The following is a 25,110-nucleotide window of genomic DNA, read 5'->3' on the forward strand; positions in this document are numbered from 1 at the left end:
TGCGGTCACGCGACACGTTACCGTGTAGTCCTTCCCCAAGTCTCCAATATTATGTTTTCCCTTCTTGAATTCCATGAACTCATCACATGCCAATGCGTGAAGAGCTACAAGCTATGCCAAGATCTAGGAGTGGGTGATGCTACATGATGTCACCGAAATGAAGATTAACTGCGTAAACCATTATTACGAGTTTACGTGGCTTACAACAATAGCATCACCCTCGTTTTCTTAGTTTATAAAGTGCTGCATACCAAGCTAATGTTAGAAGTCAGCTGTAAAACACACCCCATATCTACACAGAGCCTGGAAATAAAAAAGCTGAATCACACGGGCAACCGTTCCTACTCCATTCACTGCTGAGCTGCTTTATGGTGCACGTTTCTCAGATACAACGCTCTGCTCTCTTATGAGCTTTCTACTGAGTAGCGGTCACTCGCTTTCTTGCTTGGTTTGGGCCCACATGAGACCTTCCTCAGTGTACCTACTGTCCAAATGAAAAGATATCCGATTGCATTTTATCCCCTGGGTCAGCTAAGAGGCGATGAACGTGGTGTCCACTGCTGGTTCTCAGACATCTCTTCGAACCAGCGGTGAGAATTTTTGAGGGAAAAAACCTGCAATTTTCAAACTTTCAATCTTCATATCCTTAAACAAGCGCTGTACAATATAATTATTAATTTTTCTCTACTTTACATCTGCATCATTTTTCAAACTTTTTTTTTTTTTTATAGGATGTTAGAGGCGCTAATAGTTTAGCAATTTCTCACAATTTCTCATTTTTTCAACAAGTTTACAAAACCTGTTTCTTTATGGACCTATTCAGGTTTCAAAGGACCTAGAGGGGTTTCTAAAATTGGAAACACCCCAAAAGTGATACCATTTCAAAAACAGCACTCCTCAAGTACTGTACTTCAAAACTGTTGTCAGAAATTCTATTAAGCCTTCAGGTGCCACACTGTAATTAATGTGGAAAGTGGAATGAGCAAAAAAAAATATTTTAAATTTTACCACTAAAATGTTGCTTTAGCCCCCAATGTTTTCACTTTTGCAAGAGCAAACACCAAAAACCGCACCCCACAGTTTGTCACCTAGAGGAAAAGTATAATAGAAACACGTCACCACTTCTGGATTTATCACCCACTCCTGGTTTTGGATTACAGATACCGATAGTGTGAACATGGCCTTAGAAAGAGACTGTACAAGGGAAAGGAGGAGTCTGTTTGCCTGTTCACACTGGGAAAATACTGCTGCATTTCATTTGTTTTAGAAAGGGAATTCGGGATGGATGAAGAGCGATGTGCCAGACACTGGCACTCATGTAGTAAGAAGTACATGCCTCGTAGACCTTGTGACAAATACTTCTGTATTGTGGCCTAGTTGGATGCCCATAAACACTGCAGCAGCCACACCCTATGACAACACTTCCAGCAGGTTTCTGTTTGCACTTATTACAATGAGCAGACGGCCATGTGTGACAAGCTTTTACCACTAATAGGAACACACATGGGTTAGTGCTTACTCCAGTAAAGGCATGCACACAATGGCAGTATAAGTAATATGCCCAGGGGATCGCTGCTGGTATGCTACCCGATGTGGCACAGTCTACTTACAGGCATGCTGTAAACACCAGAGCCACCTTCATATGCAGCAGTCACAAGTGCCAACAATAGGGATGTTTCTGCATTATTCATGTCTGACAGTCCGCAGAATGCCATTTCTGGAGACTGATGCAATTATCAATTTTTTTGTGATAAATGAGCCCAGTCTAATGAACAGTCCTTCTTTACTCAAGTCAATGGCATCTCACCCTTATGGAACATTTATATTACGTGACTATACAGCCCAAAGTCTTTTACTTGTCTTTAGGTTCAATAAATTAGAGTTCAATATGGAATTTTCCTTTTTCCGTTCTCTCTTTATTTAGTTCCAGAGATGTGTGATTTTTTTTTAGTTATGCTAGATTTTGTTTTAGTTATGTGTTCTTTTATATTTATTGTATACATGTGTTACTTTATATTTCTTTTATATATACTGTATACATTTAGTTATACATGTTATTTGTGATTTTATGTAGCTATGTGTTAATGTATATTTTTGTTATATATGTGATAATTTATATTTAGTTCTATGATGAGTTATTTTATTTAGTGTAATAAAAGCATTTTTTTTGGCGTTTTAAAGAGGTTCTGGAAAAAGGTTAAACTTGATGGACCTACAGTGCCTACAAGTAGTATTCAACCCCCTGCAGATTTAGCAGGTTTGATAAGATGCAAATAAGTTAGAGCCTTCAAACTTCACACAAGAGCAGGATTTATTAACAGATGCATAAATCTTACAAACCAAAAAGTTATGTTGCTCAGTTAAATTTTAATAAATTTTAAACATACAAGTGTGGGTCAATTATTATTCAACCCCTAGGTTTAATATTTTGTGGAATAACCCTTGTTTGCAATTACAGCTAATAATCGTCTTTTATAAGACCTGATCAGGCCGGCACAGGTCTCTGGAGTTATCATGGCCCACTCCTCCATGCAGATCTTCTCCAAGTTATCTAGGTTCTTTGGGTGTCTCATGTGAACTTTAATCTTGAGCTCCTTCTACAAGTTTTCAATTGGGTTAAGGTCAGGAGACTGACTAGGCCACTCCAACACCTTGATTTTTTGCCTCTTGAACCAGGCCTTGGTTTTCTTGGCTGTGTGCTTTGGGTGGTTGTCTTGTTGGAAGATGAAATGACGACCCATCTTAAGATCCTTGATGGAGGAGCGGAGGTTCTTGGCCAAAATCTCCAGGTAGGCCGTGCTATCCATCTTCCCATGGATGTGGACCAGATGGCCAGGCCCCTTGGCTGAGAAACAGCCCCACAGCATGATGCTGCCACCACCATGCTTGACTGTAGGGATGGTATTCTTGGGGTCGTATGCAGTGCCATCCAGTCTCCAAACGTCACGTGTGTGGTTGGCACCAAAGATCTCGATCTTGGTCTCATCAGACCAGAGAACCTTGAACCAGTCTGTCTCAGTCCTCTAAGTGATCATGAGCAAACTGTAGATGAGCCTTGACATGACGCTTTGAAAGTAAAGGTACCTTACGGGCTCGTCTGGAACGGAGACCATTGCGGTGGAGTACGTTACTTATGGTATTGACTGAAACCAATGTCCCCACTGCCATGAGATCTTCCCGGAGCTCCTTCCTTGTTGTCCTTGGGTTAGCCTTGACTCTTCGGACAAGCCTGGCCTCGGCACGGGAGGAAACTTTCAAAGGCTGTCCAGGCCGTGGAAGGCTAACAGTAGTTCCATAAGCCTTCCACTTCCGGATGATACTCCCAACAGTGGAGACAGGTAGGCCCAACTCCTTGGAAAGGGTTTTGTACCCCTTGCCAGCCTTGTGACCCTCCACGATCTTGTCTCTGATGGCCTTGGAATGCTCCTTTGTCTTTCCCATGTTGACCATGTATGAGTGCTGTTCACAAGTTTGGGGAGGGTCTTAAATAGTCAGAAAAGGCTGGAAAAAGAGATAATTCATCCAAACATGTGAAGCTCATTGTTCTTTGTGCCTGAAATACTTCTTAATACTTTAGGGGAACCAAACAGAATTCTGGTGGTTTGAGGGGTTGAATAATAAATGACCCTCTGAATAAACTTTTCACAATTTAAAAAAAAAATAAACAAAGAAATAACATTCTTTTTTGCTGCAGTGCATTTCACACTTCCAGGCTGATCTACAGTCCAAATGTCACAATGCCAAGTTAATTCCGAATGTGTAAACCTGCTAAATCTGCAGGGGGTTGAATACTACTTGTAGGCACTGTATGTCTATTCTCAACCTACAAAACTATAGATGGCAAAGAAAAGGTTGGGGAAAAGAATATTTTGTTCAAAAACGACCTGCCCCAAAAAAAAAAAAAAAAAAAATCAAGAAAAATGCTCAAAAGAATGGACATAAGAACAAAATGGTTTTACAATATACTGTAAGTGAATAGGAAGAATCTTTAGACTTCTATTCTAGTGATTTTTCAGGCATCTTTTGTTAAATAAAATAAAACTTTGTGTGCACATATTCTAAGGCTACGTACCCACAATGAGGTTTTGCTGCGTTTTTTGATGTTGCAGATTTTCTGCTGCATTTCTGGAAAACAGATGACCGTACTTGCATTTTTTTTTTTTTTCTAAATACGCAACGTAAAAAACTAACAGTGGGAATGTAGCCCAAGGGTATATGCACGTGGTGTCTTTTAGATTGCAACCCGCGGAAAAATTCGCAGCATGTGCACAGCGTTTTTGGTTTTACCAATGCAAAGAATGGTACTGTACAACGCAGCAGAAACTGCTGCGGACCCGCAGGGCCAGAAACGCTGCGGATACGCAGCAGAATCCGCAACGTGTGCACATAGCCTAAAGGACTAATTTACGGATCGGAGAGTGCCGCTTTTTCTTTTCTTACTACTGACGATTACATGTGAAAGAATACCCGAGTAATACGCAATGCGATCCAGCATGCCACAATGTAGTTTGCCAGTTATGGGGAGAAAATCTCATTCACGCAATATAGCGTGCGTACTAGCGGATTTTGCGCCAATTTAATGATAACGTGCACATAAAGAATTGGTGTGCAAATTCAATGAAGACACTGCAGTGCTATGATGCGGTTCTGCCGAGTTACTACTACCCCTAGTATATTTTGTGATATCACCGTGTGCACCACTCCTATCAATCCCCTCTTTATTAGTTGATGGATCGCCCATCAGATTAGAGGTGACACAAAAGCCCTCCGCCGTGTATTTGGACACTTGCTGCATGTACAGCTGTGTACGCTCTTCAGGATAAATTGGCTGCATCAGCAAACTACAGAATGAGCTGGCGATAGGCGCAGGGATGAATCACACCGAGCACAGAAGATGTGTTTGGCCTGTTAATGACACAGGAATGACAAAATATAGATTTTGAACCTTATGCTACATTATAGCAGATCAAGATACCGGAGTTAGCAGAGGACACTGATTTAACTCTCAGGTACACACAGAACATTTTTTTAATTATTAATTACAATTTTATGGAATAAAAGAGAAGCAAAACATATGTATCAAACTCATTCAGAGTTTTTTGGGTTTTTTTGTCTGTGTTTGACGGCAAAAAAAATTTGGAGGCATGTCCGTTTTTGATGCCAGTCTCGGGTCAAAATTACCAACATGAGTCTATATGTCACGGACAGCACACGGACGGCTATGGTGAATAACACTGTAATGTAGAGGAGAGGCTTTGTCATTTATTTTTCTGTATGCGGATATCTCTGAGGAAACTGATGGTAAAGTCTGACAGTGTCCCGACAAAGGCGACACTCTTGTAATCCCGGACGCCTGAATGAGGGTATGCATCTAGAGGCCCATCATAAAGAACAAGACATTCATTACAGGCGTATTATTAGAAGGGTCAGATGCCAGGTTATAACAGCGGACTGCTGATAGCGTGCTTACAGCAGAAAATAATCCTCATATTAAAGACTGACAGTCCTAGGAGAACAGGAGGACGCCATGTCAGAGCCATGATCTGTGAAAGCTGGCATCTATGAGCAGCGGTCTCACTAGAGAGCTGTGCCCTCTTCACTTGCCATCATGAAGTAGAGGAAGCCCCCGGGGAAGGACTGCCTCTCCATCTGTTTCTTGACATTCCCGTCATTGTTTCGTGCAGTATGGACCATGTCATAAAATCCAGTTACAATGCTTTTATGAAGGGGAGTCCAGTGTAGACCCCATCAAACAAGATCTCTCTGATGAGAGCCCCTATAGTCATCTTTTAGCCGCAAGGGTCCAGTAACGCGAATGTTGGGCAGGTGATTCAGGCAGACCTAGACAATGGTCCCTACGCCCATAGGGCCTGTTGGGCCACCAGCCACGCTGCCATATGCAGATCTGATGTAAGGTGCCACGGCTGCTCGTCATAGACAAGCACAGGGGTGTGTGTGCATTATTTGGGTACTAAGCACGGGATTAGCTAATATTGGGGCTCACTTCGAGGTCTGAAAATGCTCTTGTAGGTAACATACGTACTCTGACTTAGGGCACCTTCACAAAAACGTATTTTAACCACACATGCAATGGATAGCACACAGACGACTTTTCACACAGACTTCAGGTCCATGTGGGGGGGGGGGGCAAAGAAAAAATTGAGGCTCTACGCTAGTCTGGTCTATCTTATGGACCACACTAGAGCATGGAAAAAAGTAGGCAGCTCCTAAATCCTAAAAAAGTAGGCAGCTCCGGTCTGAGGACCGTGGATTGCAATGTTCAGAGCTCGTCTGATGGACAACCCCTGCTTAATCAATTCACGGACCCATAGAAAATAGTAGCTCTTATTCCCCTCCCACAGTGCTGATCCGGCGATGTAGGTGCCACTTTTCCAGGTGGGTGATGTGACCCTGTGCCACAGGAGCGCTGCAGCTCATCTAAATACTAAAGGCTGCAGCCAGTCAATAGCCACGGATAGGTTTCTGCAATCACGTGACAAAGTCACACCATCGTCAGCGTAGGAGGCGAGTATAAGCCTTTCTTATTTTATTTGGGGGACTTGGGCATTTATGAGGGTGCTATACAAGTAGTGCATACCTCTTTAACCTTACTCGGAGACACTTTTACACAGGTCATTATGTGATATTCTGCAGGGTTCACCCTATCAAACATTAGAAGATCACCCCGATGCCTGCAATCAGCTTTCTCCTGCAGGGCAAGTTTGACATATGAGTGACTACCTGGTCCTATATAATACAAGGGCAGCTCTGATACACCAGAACGCGAACTGCTGGAACAGAGAGGCTCTTCACTCTGACTCCGGCCCCCTCTATGATGTCCATATTCCTTATCAAGGCCATAGGACAATGCCAGAAATTAAGTCTTCAATAGAAGACAGTCCCCAAACCCCTCTAGCCCCAGACAATGCTCATATATTGTATGCAGCCATAGCGCTACGTAACGCCTCTACAGGCTCCTCCAATAGTATCTGACCACAATGTCCCTGTACATACGGCGCTCAGCAGAGCCTATAGGGAGAACATATGGCCCAGTGCTGAGCAGTGGCGTGGCCTCTGTGCCCAGAGCTGGGGAAGATATTATTATTACCATGATGATGATTATACGCTGTCATTTTTGATAGGACGTAAACAATTATTTTCATACCTCTGATCTCATTGTGCCAATAGGACCAAATCGCCTGGTTAGACACCACACTACGGCTTCTCCGACCACACAAACCAATTACATCGGAGGCCATTCTAATCAACTAGAATCAATCGGTGGGTCATTTACAGCCAGGATTACTTCTGTGGTCACAAGTAGTGACGGGACAGACGTACAGGGAACCAGAGCGCACGGGCAATGCCAGCCTTATTCTGCGTTCATATACAGGGCTATCAATTACATGAAAAATGGCAGCTAATTCCGTGAGATTATCATGCCCACTACAGGGTGCCACCACCAGAAAATATCCCAGGGATAGTATAATCTATACAAATACACACACACCACTGATGTATACAAGGCCTGCACAGGATACATGTATACATACAAATATATCTGGCTGGCATGGCGATGCCCCGTCTAACAGCCCATTATGACTAGCTCTATGAGAATGGTAGCCAACACTTCTGGACCCTGACGGAGCACAAACCCCTTTACCATGACATCTGCCCTGGCATCACCATCATGGACTTCTGCCCACCCAGCCTGGAGCAGATCAAGACGTTCCTGAACATTGAGAAGGATGCCAGAGAAAAAGGAGAGGCTGCCGCAGATCACTGCCTTCACGGTCACTGCAGGACTGGTACTATCCAGGAAGATCACTAGAGAGGAAGCCATTCATGAAACCCGCCAGCTTTAGAGACAACTGAGCAGGAAAAGGCTGTGGTGCAGCTTCACCGCCACCTGAAAGGGGTCAGCCATTACTACAACACCTTCTTAAACTAAATGTTCAGCCCTGATAAAATAATGTCTACTCTCCCCTCCCATGTCGGCGCCGTTCCTGCGGTGTCGGCACTTGCAGTCCCGGGGCTGTGATGCGGTGCAGTGACCCGTGATGCCCAATGCCCAATCAGTGCTGGCATCACTGTCCCCGCCTCCAGACAAACTGAACATGAAGAGGAAATATGGCATCTTGGGTCACAACACCGCATGACAGCCCCGGGGAGAGCGAGTGTGACACCGCGGGAACGGTGCGGCACAGGAGGCGAGTACAGACTTTATTATTTTATCAGGGCTGAACATGTAGTTTAAGTAAGGGTTGTCCTAGTAGTGGACAGCCCCTTTAAGTGACAAGAGGAAGCTGGGAGCTCCCAGAGGACTATAGAACATAATGAAGGGACTCAGTGCTACATGTAGTGTTTATATACAGTATCGAGCAGCACAGTGGCTCAGTGGTTAGCACTGCAGCGCTGGGGTGCTGGGTTCAAATCCCACCAAGGACAACATCTGCAAGAAGCTGGTATGTTCTCCCCGTGTTTGTATAGTTTTCCTCTGGGTTCTCCGGTTTCCTCCCACATTCCAAAGACATACTGATAGGGAATTTAGATTGTGAGCCCCATCGGGGAGAATGCCAATAATGTCTGTAAAGCGCAGTGGAATTAATGGTGCTATATAAAAGTGAGTAATATAAATATATATAACAGCACTGATGCATAGGAGGCCTGTAAGTAAGCAGGTGTGTGTGAGTATGTATATACAGTACATACATACCAGAGGTGGACATACACCGAAAAGTAAGAGGGCCCACTTCTTCCTCCAAGGCAGGTGGAATTGTGCTTTATGATGACGTATTGGACTGCAAAGCGCCCATATATTGTTTTTGCATAGGGGCCCTCTTCTGACTGTCTCCCAGTGATTTATATACACACAGAAGCCTGCATAGTACACAGGGGTGTATATAATGTACACACACACCTCACCAGCCACATCACTGGTGTACAGGAGGCCGACACAGGGGTGTATATAATGTACACACACACCTCATCAGCCACATCACTGGTGTACAGGAAGCCGACACAGGGGTGTATATAATGTACACACACACACACACCTCACCAGCCATATCACTGGTGTACAGGAGGCAGACACAGGGGTATATATAATGTACACACACACATCTCATCAGCCACATCACTGGTGTACAGGAGGCAGACACAGGGGTATATATAATGTACACACACACACACACCTCACCAGCCACATCACTGGTGTACAGGAAGCCGACACAGGGGTGTATATAATGTACACACACACCTCACCAGCCACATCACTGGTGTACAGGAAGCCCACACAGGGGTGTATATAATGTACACACACACCTCACCAGCCACATCACTGGTGTACAGGAAGCCGACACAGGGGTGTATATAATGTACACACACACACCTCACCAGTCACATCACTGGTGTACAGGAAGCCCACACAGGGGTATATATAATATACACACACATCTCACCAGTCACATCACTGGTGTACAGGAAGCCGACACAGGGGTGTATATAATGTACACACACATCTCACCAGCCACATCACTGGTGTATAGAGGCCTGCAAAGGACACAGGGGTGTATATAATGCGCACAAACACATCACTGGTGTATAAGAGGCCTGCACAGGACACAGGGGGGTGTATATAATGTACACACACATCACTGGTGTATAAGAGACCGGCAAAGGACACAGGGGTGTATATAATGTACACACACATCACTGGGGTATAGAGGCCTGCACAGGATACAGGGGTGTATATAATGTACACACACATCACTGGTGATAGAGGCCTGCACAGGATACAGGGGTGTATATAATGTACACACACATCACTGGTGTATAGAGGCCTGCACAGGATACAGGGGTGTATATAATGTACACACACACACATCACTGGTGATAGAGGCCTGCACAAGATACAGGGGTGTATATACTGTACACACATCACTGGCGTATAAGAGGCCTGCACAGGACACAGGGGTGTATATAATGTACACACACATTACTGGTGATAGAGGCCTGCACAGGACACAGGGGTGTATATAATGTACACACACATCACTGGTGATCGAGGCCTGCACAGGACACAGGGGTGTATATAATGTACACACACATCACTGGTGTATAGAGGCCTGCACAGGACACAGGGGTGTATATAATGTACACACACATCACTGGTGTATAGAGGCCTGCAAAGGACACAGGGGGGTATATAATGCACACACATCACTGGTGATAGAGGCCTGCACAGGACACAGGGGGGTATATAATGTACACACACATCACTGGTGATAGAGGCCTGCACAGGACACAGGGGGTATATAATGTACACACACATCACTGGTGATAGAGGCCTGCACAGGACACAGGGGGGTGTATATAATGTACACACACATCACTGGTGTATAGAGGCCTGCACAGGACACAGGGGGTATATAATGTACACACACATCACTGGTGTATAGAGGCCTGCACAGGACACAGGGGGTATATAATGTACACACACATCACTGGTGATAGAGGCCTGCACAGGACACAGGGGGGTATATAATGCACACACATCACTGGTGATAGAGGCCTGCACAGGACACAGGGGGTATATAATGTACACACACATCACTGGTGATAGAGGCCTGCACAGGACACAGGGGGTATATAATGTACACACACACATCACTGGTGATAGAGGCCTGCACAGGACACAGGGGGGTATATAATGTACACACACATCACTGGTGATAGAGGCCTGCACAGGACACAGGGGGTATATAATGTACACACATCACTGGTGTATAGAGGCCTGCACAGGACACAGGGGGGTATATAATGTACACACACATCACTGGTGTATAGAGGCCTGCACAGGACACAGGGGGGTGTATATAATGTACACACACATCACTGGTGTATAGAGGCCGACACAGGGGGTATATAATGTACACACACATCACTGGTGATAGAGGCCTGCACAGGACACAGGGGTGTATATAATGTACACACACATCACTGGTGATAGAGGCCTGCACAGGACACAGGGGGTATATAATGTACACACACATCACTGGTGTATAGAGGCCTGCACAGGACACAGGGGGTATATAATGTACACACACACATCACTGGTGTATAGAGGCCTGCACAGGACACAGGGGGTATATAATGTGCACACACATCACTGGTGTATAGAGGCCTGCACAGGACACAGGGGGGTATATAATGTACACACACATCACTGGTGTATAGAGGCCTGCACAGGACACAGGGGGTATATAATGTACACACACATCACTGGTGATAGAGGCCTGCACAGGACACAGGGGGGTATATAATGTACACACACATCACTGGTGATAGAGGCCTGCACAGGACACAGGGGGGTGTATATAATGTACACACACATCACTGGTGTATAGAGGCCTGCACAGGACACAGGGGGTATATAATGTACACACACATCACTGGTGATAGAGGCCTGCACAGGACACAGGGGGGTATATAATGTACACACACATCACTGGTGATAGAGGCCTGCACAGGACACAGGGGGTATATAATGTACACACATCACTGGTGTATAGAGGCCTGCACAGGACACAGGGGGGTATATAATGTACACACACATCACTGGTGTATAGAGGCCTGCACAGGACACAGGGGGGTGTATATAATGTACACACACATCACTGGTGTATAGAGGCCGACACAGGGGGTATATAATGTACACACACATCACTGGTGATAGAGGCCTGCACAGGACACAGGGGGGTATATAATGTACACACACATCACTGGTGATAGAGGCCTGCACAGGACACAGGGGGGTATATAATGTACACACACATCACTGGTGTATAGAGGCCTGCACAGGACACAGGGGGGTGTATATATTGTACACACACATCACTGGTGTATAGAGGCCTGCACAGGACACAGGGGGTATATAATGTACACACACATCACTGGTGATAGAGGCCTGCACAGGACACAGGGGGTATATAATGTACACACACATCACTGGTGTATAGAGGCCTGCACAGGACACAGGGGGGTGTATATAATGTACACACACATCACTGGTGTATAGAGGCCTGCACAGGACACAGGGGGTATATAATGTACACACACATCACTGGTGTATAGAGGCCTGCACAGGACACAGGGGGGTATATAATGTACACACACATCACTGGTGTATAGAGGCCTGCACAGGACACAGGGGGGTGTATATAATGTACACACACATCACTGGTGTATAGAGGCCGACACAGGGGGTATATAATGTACACACACATCACTGGTGATAGAGGCCTGCACAGGACACAGGGGGGTATATAATGTACACACACATCACTGGTGATAGAGGCCTGCACAGGACACAGGGGGTATATAATGTACACACACATCACTGGTGTATAGAGGCCTGCACAGGACACAGGGGGGTATATAATGTACACACACATCACTGGTGTATAGAGGCCTGCACAGGACACAGGGGGGTGTATATAATGTACACACACATCACTGGTGTATAGAGGCCGACACAGGGGGTATATAATGTACACACACATCACTGGTGATAGAGGCCTGCACAGGACACAGGGGGGTATATAATGTACACACACATCACTGGTGTATAGAGGCCTGCACAGGACACAGGGGGGTATATAATGTACACACACATCACTGGTGTATAGAGGCCTGCACAGGACACAGGGGGTATATAATGTACACACACATCACTGGTGTATAGAGGCCTGCACAGGACACAGGGGGGTATATAATGTACACACACATCACTGGTGTATAGAGGCCTGCACAGGACACAGGGGGGTGTATATAATGTACACACACATCACTGGTGTATAGAGGCCTGCACAGGACACAGGGGGTATATAATGTACACACACATCACTGGTGATAGAGGCCTGCACAGGACACAGGGGGGTATATAATGTACACACACATCACTGGTGATAGAGGCCTGCACAGGACACAGGGGGTATATAATGTACACACATCACTGGTGTATAGAGGCCTGCACAGGACACAGGGGGGTATATAATGTACACACACATCACTGGTGTATAGAGGCCTGCACAGGACACAGGGGGGTGTATATAATGTACACACACATCACTGGTGTATAGAGGCCGACACAGGGGGTATATAATGTACACACACATCACTGGTGATAGAGGCCTGCACAGGACACAGGGGTGTATATAATGTACACACACATCACTGGTGATAGAGGCCTGCACAGGACACAGGGGGTATATAATGTACACACACATCACTGGTGTATAGAGGCCTGCACAGGACACAGGGGGTATATAATGTACACACACACATCACTGGTGTATAGAGGCCGACACAGGGGGTATATAATGTACACACACATCACTGGTGATAGAGGCCTGCACAGGACACAGGGGGGTATATAATGTACACACACATCACTGGTGATAGAGGCCTGCACAGGACACAGGGGGTATATAATGTACACACACATCACTGGTGTATAGAGGCCTGCACAGGACACAGGGGGGTATATAATGTACACACACATCACTGGTGTATAGAGGCCTGCACAGGACACAGGGGGGTGTATATAATGTACACACACATCACTGGTGTATAGAGGCCGACACAGGGGGTATATAATGTACACACACATCACTGGTGATAGAGGCCTGCACAGGACACAGGGGGGTATATAATGTACACACACATCACTGGTGTATAGAGGCCTGCAAAGGACACAGGGGGGTATATAATGTACACACACATCACTGGTGTATAGAGGCCTGCACAGGACACAGGGGGTATATAATGTACACACACATCACTGGTGTATAGAGGCCTGCACAGGACACAGGGGGGTATATAATGTACACACACATCACTGGTGTATAGAGGCCTGCACAGGACACAGGGGGGTGTATATAATGTACACACACATCACTGGTGTATAGAGGCCTGCACAGGACACAGGGGGTATATAATGTACACACACATCACTGGTGATAGAGGCCTGCACAGGACACAGGGGGGTATATAATGTACACACACATCACTGGTGATAGAGGCCTGCACAGGACACAGGGGGTATATAATGTACACACATCACTGGTGTATAGAGGCCTGCACAGGACACAGGGGGGTATATAATGTACACACACATCACTTGTGTATAGAGGCCGACACAGGGGGTATATAATGTACACACACATCACTGGTGATAGAGGCCTGCACAGGACACAGGGGGTATATAATGTACACACATCACTGGTGTATAGAGGCCTGCACAGGACACAGGGGGGTGTATATAATGTACACACACATCACTTGTGTATAGAGGCCGACACAGGGGGTATATAATGTACACACACATCACTGGTGTATAGAGGCCTGCACAGGACACAGGGGGTATATAATGTACACACACACATCACTGGTGTATAGAGGCCTGCACAGGACACAGGGGGTATATAATGTGCACACACATCACTGGTGTATAGAGGCCTGCACAGGACACAGGGGGGTATATAATGTACACACACATCACTGGTGTATAGAGGCCTGCACAGGACACAGGGGGTATATAATGTACACACACACATCACTGGTGTATAGAGGCCTGCACAGGACACAGGGGGTATATAATGTACACACACATCACTGGTGATAGAGGCCTGCACAGGACACAGGGGGGTATATAATGTACACACACATCACTGGTGATAGAGGCCTGCACAGGACACAGGGGGTATATAATGTACACACACATCACTGGTGATAGAGGCCTGCACAGGACACAGGGGGGTGTATATAATGTACACACACATCACTGGTGTATAGAGGCCTGCACAGGACACAGGGGGTATATAATGTACACACACACATCACTGGTGTATAGAGGCCTGCACAGGACACAGGGGGTATATAATGTGCACACACATCACTGGTGTATAGAGGCCTGCACAGGACACAGGGGGGTATATAATGTACACACACATCACTGGTGTATAGAGGCCTGCACAGGACACAGGGGGTATATAATGTACACACACACATCACTGGTGTATAGAGGCCTGCACAGGACACAGGGGGTATATAATGTACACACACATCACTGGTGATAGAGGCCTGCACAGGACACAGGGGGTATATAATGTACACACATCACTGGTGTATAGAGGCCTGCACAGGACACAGGGGGGTATATAATGTACACACACATCACTGGTGTATAGAGGCCTGCACAGGACACAGGGGGGTGTATATAATGTACACACACATCACTTGTGTATAGAGGCCGACACAGGGGGTATATAATGTACACACACATCACTGGTGATAGAGGCCTGCACAGGACACAGGGGGTATATAATGTACACACACACATCACTGGTGTATAGAGGCCTGCACAGGACACAGGGGGTATATAATGTACACACACACATCACTGGTGTATAGAGGCCTGCACAGGACACAGGGGGTATATAATGTGCACACACATCACTGGTGTATAGAGGCCTGCACAGGACACAGGGGGGTATATAATGTACACACACATCACTGGTGTATAGAGGCCTGCACAGGACACAGGGGGTATATAATGTACACACACACATCACTGGTGTATAGAGGCCTGCACAGGACACAGGGGGTATATAATGTACACACACATCACTGGTGATAGAGGCCTGCACAGGACACAGGGGGGTGTATATAATGTACACACACATCACTGGTGTATAGAGGCCTGCACAGGACACAGGGGGTATATAATGTACACACACATCACTGGTGTATAGAGGCCTGCACAGGACACAGGGGGTATATAATGTACACACACACACACATCACTGGTGATAGAGGCCTGCACAGGACACAGGGGGGTATATAATGCACACACATCACTGGTGATAGAGGCCTGCACAGGACACAGGGGGTATATAATGTACACACACATCACTGGTGATAGAGGCCTGCACAGGACACAGGGGGTATATAATGTACACACACATCACTGGTGTATAGAGGCCTGCACAGGACACAGGGGGGTATATAATGTACACACACATCACTGGTGTATAGAGGCCTGCACAGGACACAGGGGGGTGTATATAATGTACACACACATCACTGGTGTATAGAGGCCGACACAGGGGGTATATAATGTACACACACATCACTGGTGATAGAGGCCTGCACAGGACACAGGGGGGTATATAATGTACACACACATCACTGGTGTATAGAGGCCTGCAAAGGACACAGGGGGGTATATAATGTACACACACATCACTGGTGTATAGAGGCCTGCACAGGACACAGGGGGTATATAATGTACACACACATCACTGGTGTATAGAGGCCTGCACAGGACACAGGGGGGTATATAATGTACACACACATCACTGGTGTATAGAGGCCTGCACAGGACACAGGGGGGTATATAATGTACACACACATCACTGGTGTATAGAGGCCTGCACAGGACACAGGGGGGTGTATATAATGTACACACACATCACTGGTGTATAGAGGCCTGCACAGGACACAGGGGGTATATAATGTACACACACATCACTGGTGTATAGAGGCCTGCACAGGACACAGGGGGGTGTATATAATGTACACACACATCACTGGTGTATAGAGGCCGACACAGGGGGTATATAATGTACACACACATCACTGGTGTATAGAGGCCTGCACAGGACACAGGGGGGTGTATATAATGTACACACACATCACTGGTGTATAGAGGCCGACACAGGGGGTATATAATGTACACACACATCACTGGTGATAGAGGCCTGCACAGGACACAGGGGGTATATAATGTACACACACATCACTGGTGTATAGAGGCCTGCACAGGACACAGGGGGGTATATAATGTACACACACATCACTGGTGTATAGAGGCCTGCACAGGACACAGGGGGGTGTATATAATGTACACACACATCACTGGTGTATAGAGGCCGACACAGGGGGTATATAATGTACACACACATCACTGGTGTATAGAGGCCTGCACAGGACACAGGGGGTATATAATGTACACACACACATCACTGGTGTATAGAGGCCTGCACAGGACACAGGGGGGTGTATATAATGTACACACACATCACTGGTGTATAGAGGCCTGCACAGGACACAGGGGGTATATAATGTACACACACATCACTGGTGTATAGAGGCCTGCACAGGACACAGGGGGGTATATAATGTACACACACATCACTGGTGTATAGAGGCCTGCACAGGACACAGGGGGGTGTATATAATGTACACACACATCACTGGTGTATAGAGGCCGACACAGGGGGTATATAATGTACACACACATCACTGGTGTATAGAGGCCTGCACAGGACACAGGGGGGTATATAATGTACACACACATCACTGGTGTATAGAGGCCTGCACAGGACACAGGGGGGTGTATATAATGTACACACACATCACTGGTGTATAGAGGCCGACACAGGGGGTATATAATGTACACACACATCACTGGTGATAGAGGCCTGCACAGGACACAGGGGGGTATATAATGTACACACACATCACTGGTGTATAGAGGCCTGCACAGGACACAGGGGGGTATATAATGTACACACACATCACTGGTGTATAGAGGCCTGCACAGGACACAGGGGGTATATAATGTACACACACATCACTGGTGTGTAGAGGCCTGCACAGGACACAGGGGGTATATAATGTACACACACACATCACTGGTGTATAGAGGCCTGCACAGGACACAGGGGGTATATAATGTACACACACATCACTGGTGTATAGAGGCCTGCACAGGACACAGGGGGTATATAATGTACACACACATCACTGGTGTATAGAGGCCTGCACAGGACACAGGGGGTATATAATGTACACACACATCACTCGTGTATAGAGGCCTGCACAGGACACAGGGGGTATATAATGAACACACACATCACTGGTGATAAGAGGCCTGCACAGGACACAGGGGGGTGTATATAATGTACACACACATTACTGGTGATAAGAGGCCTGCACAGGACACAGGGGGGTATATAATGTACACACACATCACTGGTGATAGAGGCCTGCACAGGACACAGGGGGGTATATAATGTACACACACATCACTGGTGATAGAGGCCTGCACAGGACACAGGGGGTATATAATGTACACACACATCACTGGTGATCGAGGCCTGCACAGGACACAGGGGGTATATAATGTACACACACATCACTGGTGATAGAGGCCTGCACAGGACACAGGGGGTATATAATGTACACACACATCACTGGTGATAGAGGCCTGCACAGGACACAGGGGGTATATAACGTACACACACATCACTGGTGATAGAGGCCTGCACAGAACACAGGGGGTATATAATGTACACACACATTACTGGTGTATAGAGGCCTGCACAGGACACAGGGGGTATATAATGTACACACACATCACTGGTGATAGAGGCCTGCACAGGACACAGGGGGTATATAATGTATACACACATCACTGGTGATAGAGGCCTGCACAGGACACAGGGGGTATATAATGTACACACACATCACTGGTGATAGAGGCCTGCACAGGACACAGGGGGTATATAATGTACACACACATCACTGGTGATAGAGGCCTGCACAGGACACAGGGGGTATATAATGTACACACACATCACTGGTGATAGAGGCCTGCACAGGACACAGGGGGTATATAATGTACACACATCACTGGTGATAGAGGCCTGCACAGGACACAGGGGTGTATATAATGTACACACATCACTGGTGATAGAGGCCTGCACAGGACACAGGGGGTATATAATGTACACACACACATCACTGGTGATAGAGGCCTGCACAGGATACAGGGGGTATATAATGTACACACACATCACTGGTGATAGAGGCCTGCACAGGACACAGGGGTGTATATAATGTACACACACATCACTGGTGATAGAGGCCTGCACAGGACACAGGGGTGTATATAATGTACACACACACACATCACTGGTGATAGAGGCCTGCACAGGATACAGGGGGTATATAATGTACACACACATCACTGGTGATAGAGGCCTGCACAGGATACAGGGGGTATATAATGCACACACATCACTGGTGATAGAGGCCTGCACAGGACACAGGGGTGTATATAATGTACACACACATCACTGGTGATAGAGGCCTGCACAGGACACAGGGGGTATATAATGTACACACACATCACTGGTGATAGAGGCCTGCACAGGACACAGGGGGTATATAATGCACACACATCACTGGTGTATAGAGGCAGACACAGGGGGTATATAATGTACACACACATCACTGGTGATAGAGGCCTGCACAGGACACAGGGGTGTATATAATGTACACACACATCACTGGTGATAGAGGCCTGCACAGGACACAGGGGGTATATAATGTACACACACATCACTGGTGATAGAGGCCTGCACAGGACACAGGGGGGTATATAATGTACACACATCACTGGTGATAGAGGCCTGCACAGGACACAGGGGGTATATAATGTACACACACATCACTGGTGATAGAGGCCTGCACAGGACACAGGGGTGTATATAATGTACACACACATCACTGGTGATAGAGGCCTGCACAGGACACAGGGGGTATATAATGTACACACACATCACTGGTGATAGAGGCCTGCACAGGACACAGGGGTGTATATAATGTACACACACATCACTGGTGATAGAGGCCTGCACAGGACACAGGGGGTATATAATGTACACACACATCACTGGTGATAGAGGCCTGCACAGGACACAGGGGGTATATAATGTACACACACATCACTGGTGATAGAGGCCTGCACAGGACACAGGGGGTATATAATGTACACACACATCACTGGTGATAGAGGCCTGCACAGGACACAGGGGGTATATAATGTACACACACATCACTGGTGATAGAGGCCTGCACAGGACACAGGGGGTATATAATGTACACACACATCACTGGTGATAGAGGCCTGCACAGGACACAGGGGGTATATAATGTACACACACATCACTGGTGATAGAGGCCTGCACAGGACACAGGGGGTATATAATGTACACACACATCACTGGTGATAGAGGCCTGCACAGGACACAGGGGGGTATATAATGTACACACACATCACTGGTGATAGAGGCCTGCACAGGACACAGGGGGTATATAATGTACACACACATCACTGGTGTATAGAGGCCTGCACAGGACACAGGGGGGTATATAATGTACACACACATCACTGGTGTATAGAGGCCTGCACAGGACACAGGGGGGTGTATATAATGTACACACACATCACTGGTGTATAGAGGCCGACACAGGGGGTATATAATGTACACACACATCACTGGTGATAGAGGCCTGCACAGGACACAGGGGGGTATATAATGTACACACACATCACTGGTGTATAGAGGCCTGCACAGGACACAGGGGGGTATATAATGTACACACACATCACTGGTGTATAGAGGCCTGCACAGGACACAGGGGGTATATAATGTACACACACATCACTGGTGTGTAGAGGCCTGCACAGGACACAGGGGGTATATAATGTACACACACACATCACTGGTGTATAGAGGCCTGCACAGGACACAGGGGGTATATAATGTACACACACATCACTGGTGTATAGAGGCCTGCACAGGACACAGGGGGTATATAATGTACACACACATCACTGGTGTATAGAGGCCTGCACAGGACACAGGGGGTATATAATGTACACACACATCACTGGTGATAGAGGCCTGCACAGGACACAGGGGGTATATAATGTACACACACATCACTGGTGATAGAGGCCTGCACAGGACACAGGGGGTATATAATGTACACACACATCACTGGTGTATAGAGGCCTGCACAGGACACAGGGGGTATATAATGTACACACACATCACTGGTGTATAGAGGCCTGCACAGGACACAGGGGGTATATAATGTACACACACATCACTGGTGATAGAGGCCTGCACAGGACACAGGGGGTATATAATGTACACACACATCACTGGTGATAGAGGCCTGCACAGGACACAGGGGGTATATAATGTACACACATCACTGGTGATAGAGGCCTGCACAGGACACAGGGGTGTATATAATGTACACACATCACTGGTGATAGAGGCCTGCACAGGACACAGGGGGTATATAATGTACACACACACATCACTGGTGATAGAGGCCTGCACAGGATACAGGGGGTATATAATGTACACACACATCACTGGTGATAGAGGCCTGCACAGGACACAGGGGTGTATATAATGTACACACACATCACTGGTGATAGAGGCCTGCACAGGACACAGGGGTGTATATAATGTACACACACACACATCACTGGTGATAGAGGCCTGCACAGGATACAGGGGGTATATAATGTACACACACATCACTGGTGATAGAGGCCTGCACAGGATACAGGGGGTATATAATGCACACACATCACTGGTGATAGAGGCCTGCACAGGACACAGGGGTGTATATAATGTACACACACATCACTGGTGATAGAGGCCTGCACAGGACACAGGGGGTATATAATGTACACACACATCACTGGTGATAGAGGCCTGCACAGGACACAGGGGGTATATAATGCACACACATCACTGGTGTATAGAGGCCGACACAGGGGGTATATAATGTACACACACATCACTGGTGATAGAGGCCTGCACAGGACACAGGGGTGTATATAATGTACACACACATCACTGGTGATAGAGGCCTGCACAGGACACAGGGGGTATATAATGTACACACACATCACTGGTGATAGAGGCCTGCACAGGACACAGGGGTGTATATAATGTACACACACATCACTGGTGATAGAGGCCTGCACAGGACACAGGGGTGTATATAATGTACACACACATCACTGGTGATAGAGGCCTGCACAGGACACAGGGGGTATATAATGTACACACACATCACTGGTGATAGAGGCCTGCACAGGACACAGGGGGGTATATAATGTACACACACATCACTGGTGATAGAGGCCTGCACAGGACACAGGGGTGTATATAATGTACACACACATCACTGGTGATAGAGGCCTGCACAGGACACAGGGGGTATATAATGTACACACACATCACTGGTGATAGAGGCCTGCACAGGACACAGGGGTGTATATAATGTACACACACATCACTGGTGATAGAGGCCTGCACAGGACACAGGGGGTATATAATGTACACACACATCACTGGTGATAGAGGCCTGCACAGGACACAGGGGGTATATAATGTACACACACATCACTGGTGATAGAGGCCTGCACAGGACACAGGGGGTATATAATGTACACACACATCACTGGTGATAGAGGCCTGCACAGGACACAGGGGGTATATAATGTACACACACATCACTGGTGATAGAGGCCTGCACAGGACACAGGGGGTATATAATGTACACACACATCACTGGTGATAGAGGCCTGCACAGGACACAGGGGGTATATAATGTACACACACATCACTGGTGATAGAGGCCTGCACAGGACACAGGGGGTATATAATGTACACACACATCACTGGTGATAGAGGCCTGCACAGGACACAGGGGTGTATATAATGTACACACACATCACTGGTGATAGAGGCCTGCACAGGACACAGGGGGTATATAATGTACACACACATCACTGGTGATAGAGGCCTGCACAGGACACAGGGGGTATATAATGTACACACACATCACTGGTGATAGAGGCCTGCACAGGACACAGGGGTGTATATAATGTACACACACATCACTGGTGATAGAGGCCTGCACAGGACACAGGGGGGTATATAATGTACACACACATCACTGGTGATAGAGGCCTGCACAGGACACAGGGGGTATATAATGTACACACACATCACTGGTGATAGAGGCCTGCACAGGACACAGGGGTGTATATAATGTACACACACATCACTGGTGATAGAGGCCTGCACAGGACACAGGGGGGTGTATATAATGTACACACACATCACTGGTGTATAGAGGCCGACACAGGGGGTATATAATGTACACACACATCACTGGTGTATAGAGGCCTGCACAGGACACAGGGGGTATATAATGTACACACACATCACTGGTGATAGAGGCCTGCACAGGACACAGGGGGTATATAATGTACACACACATCACTGGTGATAGAGGCCTGCACAGGACACAGGGGGTATATAATGTACACACACATCACTGGTGATAGAGGCCTGCACAGGACACAGGGGTGTATATAATGTACACACACATCACTGGTGATAGAGGCCTGCACAGGACACAGGGGGTATATAATGTACACACATCACTGGTGATAGAGGCCTGCACAGGACACAGGGGGTATATAATGTACACACACATCACTGGTGATAGAGGCCTGCACAGGACACAGGGGGTATATAATGTACACACACATCACTGGTGATAGAGGCCTGCACAGGACACAGGGGGTATATAATGTACACACACATCACTGGTGATAGAGGCCTGCACAGGACACAGGGGGGTATATAATGTACACACACATCACTGGTGATAGAGGCCTGCACAGGACACAGGGGGTATATAATGTACACACACATCACTGGTGATAGAGGCCTGCACAGGACACAGGGGGTATATAATGTACACACACATCACTGGTGATAGAGGCCTGCACAGGACACAGGGGTGTATATAATGTACACACACATCACTGGTGATAGAGGCCTGCACAGGACACAGGGGGTATATAATGTACACACATCACTGGTGATAGAGGCCTGCACAGGACACAGGGGGTATATAATGTACACACACATCACTGGTGATAGAGGCCTGCACAGGACACAGGGGGTATATAATGTACACACACATCACTGGTGATAGAGGCCTGCACAGGACACAGGGGGTATATAATGTACACACACATCACTGGTGATAGAGGCCTGCACAGGACACAGGGGGTATATAATGTACACACACATCACTGGTGATAGAGGCCTGCACAGGACACAGGGGGTATATAATGTACACACACATCACTGGTGATAGAGGCCTGCACAGGACAGGGCTGCAGCAACTGGAGGAGGCACAGGTGGGAGATGTGCACAGTGTAATGCACGGTACCGGCACACTGCCCTCCGCTGCTTCTATATATGTGTGTATATTATATACATACACACTCTGTACACAACCGTCCAGGATCAATCATCTGCTATCCAGCCAGCAGCCATCTCCCACATGAATGGCCATGGAGCAGAGGTGATGACCCAGCGTCCACAGCTGCCCGGGTGACAGCCCACCGTGCAGGCCGGCAGTGATGAGCAGCTGATGCCCGCCGCTCCCGGGACACACCGCGATTCGTCCTCCCCTGCCGGCTGATGCACTCACCGGTCCGCTGTCCTCTCGTCACCCCGCTGTGCGGCTATGATGGATGGCCGGGGAATTCCTGGGCTCCTCTTCCTCCACTATTCCGGGTCACCTCCCGCCCCGCCGGGGATACAGCAGCGGAGCCGGGCAGATATCACTGATATGTAGCGGGAGGAGGAAGTGAAGATGGCTGCTGCTGGAGAGGAATTGAATGGCTTCACATCTCCCCCTCCTTCCTCGGTGTGTGAGTGATCAGAGCTGCAGGGAGGAGGAGACAAAGCGCGGGCAGCACCTCACACCGAGCGGCCACAGGTGGCGGCACAGGGCAGCGCAGCCGTGGGGACCACTGCCCAGCTCTGAGGGGTACCTGCCACCCTGCACTCATCTCTTGGGGCTGTGCAGGCTGCCATGATGGCCTCCACTGGTTACTTCTTCCTTTCTAGCATTCCTATCCACAATAGATCCATCATTCTGTAAGGAAAACACAAGGATCTTGTGGGATTTCCAGTGGATCTGCCCATATATGAACCACCCACATGCACCATGAGAGGACAGTATTTCGAGAGAATGTAATGCTTCTGGGATATTTAATGTCCGCAGATGGCAGCCATGGTCCACCATAAGGCGCTGATTCGGACAGCTCTAGCTGGTTCCTAAATGCAGCTGAGTGCT

At 47.3% G+C, this 25,110-nt stretch overlaps 1 protein-coding gene across 2 annotated transcripts in view; it reads right to left on the reverse strand.

Annotated features, from left to right (window-relative positions):
- The window catches only part of CDC42SE2 (CDC42 small effector 2), a 114,433-nt gene that overhangs the window by 84,207 nt on the left and 5,116 nt on the right, over positions 1 to 25,110 (reverse strand). The window contains exon 1 of one of the 2 annotated variants that reach the window (XM_073575345.1): positions 24,460 to 24,871. The exons of the other annotated variant lie outside the window; for it this stretch is intronic. The gene's annotated coding sequence lies outside the window, so the exon portion shown is untranslated. Of the gene's footprint in view, positions 1 to 24,459; positions 24,872 to 25,110 lie in introns of those variants that run through there. 2 annotated transcript variants of the gene reach the window in all.

Source organism: Dendrobates tinctorius, unplaced genomic scaffold (genome assembly GCF_039654945.1).
Source record: "Dendrobates tinctorius isolate UK_male_01 unplaced genomic scaffold, ASM3965494v1 ptg000044l, whole genome shotgun sequence".
NCBI lineage: Eukaryota > Metazoa > Chordata > Amphibia > Anura > Dendrobatidae > Dendrobates > Dendrobates tinctorius.